This window comes from Elephantulus edwardii, unplaced genomic scaffold, assembly GCF_000299155.1.
Source record: "Elephantulus edwardii isolate Elephantulus edwardi_28Jun2011 unplaced genomic scaffold, EleEdw1.0 scaffold00016, whole genome shotgun sequence".
Classification (NCBI taxonomy): domain Eukaryota; kingdom Metazoa; phylum Chordata; class Mammalia; order Macroscelidea; family Macroscelididae; genus Elephantulus; species Elephantulus edwardii.
Genome location: NW_006399766.1, coordinates 19208335 through 19215950, shown reverse-complemented (window position 1 = coordinate 19215950; position 7616 = coordinate 19208335).

Below are 7616 nucleotides of genomic sequence, written 5' to 3'. Positions count from 1 at the left end.
AAGGTGACCCAACAGAGTGTGGAAACTATAGAACAATCTCACTGATTTCACATGCAAGCAAGATTTTACTGAAGATTATCCAAAAACGACTGGAACAGCGCATCAGCAGAGAATTACCAGAAATCCAGGCTGGGTTTAGAAGGGGTCATGGTACTAGGGATATATTGTAGCTGATGTTAGATGGATCTTAGCTGAAAGCAGAGAATACCAGAGGAATGTCTATCTGTGTTTCATTGACTATGCAAAGGCATTGGACTGTGTGGATCATAACAAACTGTGGCTGACTCTGAAAAGAATGGGAATCCCAGAACACTTGATCGTGCTAATGCAAAACCTATACTTGGACTAGGAGACAGTCGTCAGAACAGAGCAAGGTTCAAAATTGAGAAGGGCGTACGCCAGGGATGCATGCTATCTCCATACCTTTTCAACCTATATGCAGAACAGATTATCCGGGAGGCTGGGCTCTGTGAGGAGAAATGTGGGGTCAAGATTGGTGGACGATTTATCAACAGTCTGCGTTATGCAGATGACACAACCCTGCTTGCTGAAACTGAAGAGGACCTGACGCACCTGTTGCAGAGGGTCAAGGACTACAGCCTCCAATATGGATTGAGGCTCAATGTCAAGAAGACAAAGATTCTCACCATTGGACCAATTGGCAGCATCCGGATGGATGGTGAAGAGATTGAGATTGTACACAGCTTTAGTTTGCTTGGCTCCACAGTCAACACTCTTGGCACCAGTAGCCAGGAGATGAAAAGGCTTATTGCCATGGGAAAGTCTGCTGTTAGGGACCTCTCCAAAGTACTGAAGAGCAATGGTGTCTCTCTGGACACTAAGGTGCGTTTTATACAGGTCATGGTCTTCACAATCTCTTGTTACGCATCAGAGAGTTGGACAATGACCAAGGAGGATAGAAGGAGAATTGATGCCTTTGAGCTGTGGTGCTGGTGAAAAGTATTGAGAATACCATGGACTGCTAGGAAAACAAACAGATTCGTCCTGGAAAGGGTTAAACCGGGTGGCTCCTTGGAGGCAAGGATTCTGAGGCTCTGTCTAACATACTTTGGACATGTGAGGAGAGACCGGTCCTTGGAGAAGGACATCATGCTTGGGAGGGTGGAGGGACGGCGCAGGCGGGTAAGGCCCTCTATGACGTGGATACATTCAGTGACTGGGATAACCGTGATGGGAGTGTCAGAGACAGTGCAATTGGCACAGGACAGAGCAGAGTGTAGGGCTGTTGTACATAGGGTCGCTATGAGTTGAAAGCGACTCGATGGCACATAACAACAAGAACCAAAAACTAGACACACAGCAAAATTGCTCCTCAAATATGTTCTCAAACGAAGAGATCTTCAAATAAACAGCAATTACGAAAATTTGTAAAACAAGACCAACCTAAGGAAAAAAATGGTAAAAAGAGTCCTTTTGAAAGAGAACACCAATGGCAGATTGTAACCTGAGATTAAGACACACAACAGGATCATCTAGAAGAAAGTCAGCTCAGATAAGGAGCTCTGGTGGTGTGGTCCACATTGTGTTGCACTGCTAACCAAAATGTTATGCTTCTCTGCTGGTATGAATCTATCAGTAGCTCCATAGAAGAGAAGTGGACAGAGGAAGTACAGTACCACAGAAAGCGTGAGACCACAGGAAGCATGGGACAGTGTTTCCTGCATTGCTCCTACAGATTTTTTTTTTTAAAAAACTGTGGTCTAGCTTGACCATGTGGGACCCCTTAACTCAGGAGCAGTGAGCCGTGGGCCCCAGTGGAAACTGCCAGCTAAGTCCCAGCCAGAAGCTGCCTGCTGTGAGACCCACCCACCAGGAGCAAGTAGGTACTTTGGGGAATAAACTGCTGTCTGCTCTAACCACGTGGAACCCCTTAACTCAGGCAACAGGGAGGTCCTGGGCCCCTTGATGGAGGTGAGAAGCCACTTCCAGAAGGGAACAACATATTTTCTCCATAATTACTCAGGTACTTTGGAGGACAAACTGCTCTCTGGCCTGACCACATGGGATCCCTTCACACAGGCAACAGAGAGGTCTTGGCTCCCTCAAAGGAGGTGAGAAGCCACTTCCAGAAGGAAACAACAGGCTTCCTCTGTGGTCACTCAGGCCTTGGACCAAAAAGGGAGCACAAATATATAAGTGCTTCTCAAAACATTGCAGTGGATCAACATAGACATTTGAGGGCTGTGAGAGCTGCAATCATTGGTAGGGTGCACCGAGTGTCAGTGGGGTACAGTGAGCCATGGTGGGAAGCAACGAGCAGCAGCAGGGAGCAGGGAGCTGCAGTGGGACCCACCCTAAAGGAGCAAGCAGGACAGTGGGAATTTGAGTGAGGTACTTAGGGGAGATCATGGCTGATTGCTGGACCAATTGTGGGACCCCGTCACCTTAAGCAGGAAGGAGAGACAGCTGGAGCTCGACTAGGGTGGCAGACCCAGGTCTCCAGGGGAAAACCAAGGCTTCCTGGTTTTCCATTCAGGTCTCCTCTGCACACCCCTCCCATATGCATCTTCATGCATGTCTCCCCCACCCTCCCGCCCATGTGTGCATCTGTGCATGCACCCACCCTAAGTCCATCTGCTTGTGTGCCTGCCCAATCTTCTTCTAGAGCAGGGACATCAGATCAAGAACCAGCTATCATCTCAGGCACGAAAAACTGTACCACAGCAATGTCCCCCAAAAGAGGCAGACTACCTCACACCCCACACAAACCCAAAGCAAGATATTGCCTCCCAAAAGTGACACAGTAACAATGGATTTCCTGAAGCCTAATTCAAAAGAAAAATAATTGAATATTTTCAATGGGTAAAAAAACAAACTTGAAGAATTACAGGACACTGCGTGCAAAAATCAGGAGGGGCTTTGAAACAATGCAGATAAAATTAATGAGGCATTAGAGGCGCTGGAAAAATAAGAAACCGTGATCCAAAATATGAGGTCCAAGGTTTCAGATGTTATCAACATGATGGAGGGACACATGAAGAGAGTTGAAGAGATGGAACACAGAACCCGTGAAATAGAAGATAGAACTGTCACCACTGATCTGCTAGAGCAAAAAGCAGAATCAAAAAAGAAGGAAAAAAGAAAACCTAAGAGTAATGTGGGATATCAACAAGAGAAATAACATGCACATCATTGGAATCCCACAACAAGAGGAAGCAGTAAATGTACCAAAAAAGTTGTGGAAGAATTACTAGAAGAAAACTTCCCATGCATAATGAAGAATGAGAGAATATATATTCAAGAAGCTGAGAGAACACCATATAGAATAGACCCCAAAATAGTCAAGTTTTCCAGAACTAAAGATAAGGAGAGAATTCTGAAAGTAGTGAGGGAGAAACAAAGAGTAACCTATAAGGAAGAGCAGATAAAATTAAGTGCTGATTTCTCAGCAGAAACCATGTAAGCAAAAAGACAGGGCAATGACATATATCGAACACTAATGAACACAACTGTCAACCAAGAATACTGTACCCAGTGAAACTGTCCCTCAGATATGAAGGAGAGATCAAGATATTCCCAGAAAAAGCAGAACCGAAGGGAGTGTGTAAAAACAAGACCAGCATTGCAAGAAACACTGAGAGACGTCCTTCTTACAGAAGTGCCACAGAAAGCAGGATGGACCACAGTAAGTAGCAAGAACACCAAAAAGAACTCAACAAAGTGAATGCAATAAAACCTTGCCTCTCAATAATCACACTGAATGTGAATGGTTTAAATGCACCACTGAAGAGAAAAAGAGTAGCAGACTGGATTAAAAAACCCGAAATCTATCAATATGCTGTCTATGAGAGACACATCTGAAAAATGAAGATAAAGATTAAAAGGGTGGGAAAAAAATATACCAAGCAAATGACAATCAGAAAAAAAGGAGTAGTAGCGATATTAATCTCTGGTAAAATAAATTTCAATGTAAAAACCATCACAAAGGACAAGTAAGGTCCCTACATAATGCTTAAAGAGTCAGTAGAGCAAGGGGGCAGCAATAATAAATATCTATGCACCAAATTAAAGACCTGCAAAATATATAAAACAAACATTAAGAAAACTGAAAAAGGAAATGGACAACACTACTATCGTAGTTTGAGACTTCAATACATCACTTTCAAGAAAAGACAGAATTACCAGAAAGAAACTCAACAAAGATAATGAAGAATTAAACCAGACAATAAACCAACTCAATCTCATAGATATTTATAGGCTAATGCACCCACCCAAAAAGCACTTCTTTTCCAATGTTTATAGAACTTTCTGCAGAATAGATCACATTTTAGGTCACAAGACAAGCATCAATAAATTTAAAAAACATAGACTTAATACAAAGCATCTTCTCAGACGACAATGCTACAAAATGAAAAATTAATAACGAGGAAAGTGGAGGAAAAAAACCCATACATTTGGAAGCTGAACAACACCTTGCTTGAACATGAGTGGGTACTAGAAGAAATAATAAAAATGACATTTAAAAGTTTCTTGAAACAAATGGCAATTAAAACACCACTTACCTAAACCTCTGGGAAACAGCCAAAGCAGTAATCAGAGGTCAATTTATAGCAATAAACAAACACATCAAAAGGCAGGGAAAAATAACCATTGACTCTTTAACACAACATCTCCAACAAATTGAAAAAGAGCAGCATGAAAACCCGACACCCTCTAAAAAACCTGAAATTATAAAAATTAGAGTAGAAATAGATGAAATAGAAAACAAACAAACAAACAAAAAAAAAAAACACCAACAACACTAGGGGTTGGTTCTTTGAAAAGGTCAATAAAATTGACAAACCACTAGCAAAACTAACAAAAGAAAAGAAGGAAAAGACACAAATAATCAAAATAAAAGGTGAAACAAGCAACATCACAGCAGAACCAACTAAAATAAAAAGACTAACATTAGGATATTATGAAAAACTATACTCAAACAAATATGAAAACCTAGAGGAAATGGACAAATACTTAGAAATGCACAACCTACCTAAACTGTCACAAACCAAAATTGAACACCTGAACAGACCCATTACAAAAGAAGAAATTGAAAAAGTAATAAAACCACTTCCAGCCAAAAAAAGTCCTGGACCAGATGATTTTATAAGTGATTTTTAGCAAACATTCAGAGAAGAACTGTCACCAATTATACATCAACTATTTCAGAAAATAGAAAAATGTGAAATACTCCCAGACTCATTCTATGAAGCAAACAGATCCTTGATACCAAACCCTGGAAAGGATACCACCAAAATAGAAAACTATAGGCCAATATATCTTATGAACATAGATGCAAAAATTCTGAATAAAATCCTGGCCAATAGATCCAATGATATGTCAAAGAAATAATTCACCATGACCAAGTTGGATTCAAAACAGGTATGCAAGGGTGGTTCAACATAAGAAAAACAATCAATATAATTCATCATATAAACAAAGCAAAGAACAAGGACCACATGCTCCTGTCAATTGATGCAAAAAAGGCCTTTGGCAAAATCCAACACCCTTTCCTGATTAAAACACGCAACTAAATAGGATTAGGGGTGAATTTCTTTTACATAGTAAAAAGTATATATGCAAACCTGAGCTCCAACATTGTTCTCAATGGAGAGGGATTAAAGGCATTCTCTTTAAGGACAGGAACTAAGCAAGGATGCCCACTATCACCTCTCTTATTTAATATTGTGTTGGAAGTCTTAGTGATAGCAATAAGACAAGAGAAGGAAATAAGAGGTATCCAAATTGGCAAAGCGGAAGTAAAATTATCTCTCTATGCAGATGATATGTTAGTACACTTATAAAACCCTAAAGACTCAGCAAGAAAACTACTGGACATAGTTGACTGATTCAGCAAAGTGGCAAGATATAAGATCAACATACAAAAATAAGTTGGATTTCTCTACAATAACAAAGAGAATACAGCGTTGGACCTAAGAAAAGCAATACCCTTCACAAAATTAAATACTTAAGAGTAAATCTAACCAGAAGCACACAGGATCTATTCAAGGAAAATTACAAAACATGACTACAAGAAACAAAAAGAGACCTTAGGAAGTGGAAGAATATCCCTTGCTCATGGATAGGAAGATTCAGCTTTGTCAAAATGACAGTACTACCAAAGGCAATTTACATGTTCAATGCAATCCCAATACAAATACCAATCCCATTCTTCAACAAAATGGAAAAGGCAATCTCCAGTTTCATTTAGAATGGAAAGAAGCCCCAAATAAGCAAATCACTCCTTAAAAATAGAAACAAGGTTTCTATTTGCATCTAATTGCCAGTGATTTAGAGCATTTCTTCACATGTCTGTGAAAATTCTCTCCATGTCTTTTGCCCATTTTGCAATTCAGTTATCAGTCTTTTTCTTGTGGGGGCCCAGGAGTATTCTGTAAACTTTTGTTATAAGACTTGTCTGAGATGGTATTACTAAATGTTTGTTCCCAGTCTGTGTGTTTTCTTTTCATCCTGTAGGAAAAAGTTTTTGATCTGCATAAAGATTTAATCTTTATAAGGTCTCATGCATCAATTTTATCCTCTTTAGATTGTGCATTTCTGGTTGTATTTGGCAGTCTCTTTATACCTTGAACTAGCGCTTCTAAGCTTGATCCCAGTTTGTCTCTTAAGAACATTATGGTTTAAGGCTTTACTCACAGGTCTCTGATCAACCTTGAGTTAATTTTTGTGTATGGTGTGAGATGTGGATCCTTTGTCAGCTTTCTGCAGGAGGAAGTCCAGTTTTGCCAGCACCATTTGTTGAAGAGATTATCAATGATGTACCATCTCACTCCAGTAAGAGTGGCAAAGTTTAACAGTGCAGTAAGTAATAGATGTTGTAGAGGATATGGCAAGAAAGGAACTCTTATACGTTGTTGGTGGGATTGTAAAAGCTGAACATATATATTCCATATGACCCAGGTATTCTACTACTTGGAATATGCCCTGAGAATATGAGAACTGAGGCACAAACTGAGATTTGTACAGCAATGTTCATAGCAGCATTATTCACCATCACAAGAACATGGAAACAGCCCAAATGTCCAGCCACAAACGAATGGATTGAGAAATTATGGTACATTCACACAATGGAATAAATCATTACCTAACCTGGAAGGGACTGGAGAGCATTATGCTGAGTGAACTAACTCAGTCCCACAATGTTAAATATTGTATAAGATTGTTATTGTAGAATGAGTATAAGGATCCGGAAGGGGTGGGAGAAGCTCGAAGCAGAGGGATGTAGATGAACAGGGGAAGAAGGAATGAATCATTGGGTTGTACAATTTAATGGGTGGGGGTGAGGGAAATGGAAAGAATTTGTTCGAATTTACATTAGAATTTTCTAAATAAACTAGTGAAAAGAAAAATAAAATCAATTAAATTTAAAAAAAAATAGAAACAAGGTAGGAGTCATCTCACTCCCGGATTTCACTACACTGCCATGGTAGTCAAGACAACATGGTACTGGTAAAACTACAGACACATAACTCAATGGAATAGAATTGAGAATCCAGAAATCAGCCCATTTACCTATGGTCAACTGATTTTTTTTACAAGGAGATGAAATCAGTTATGTGGGGAAACAACAGCCTTTTAAACAAATGGTGTTGGCA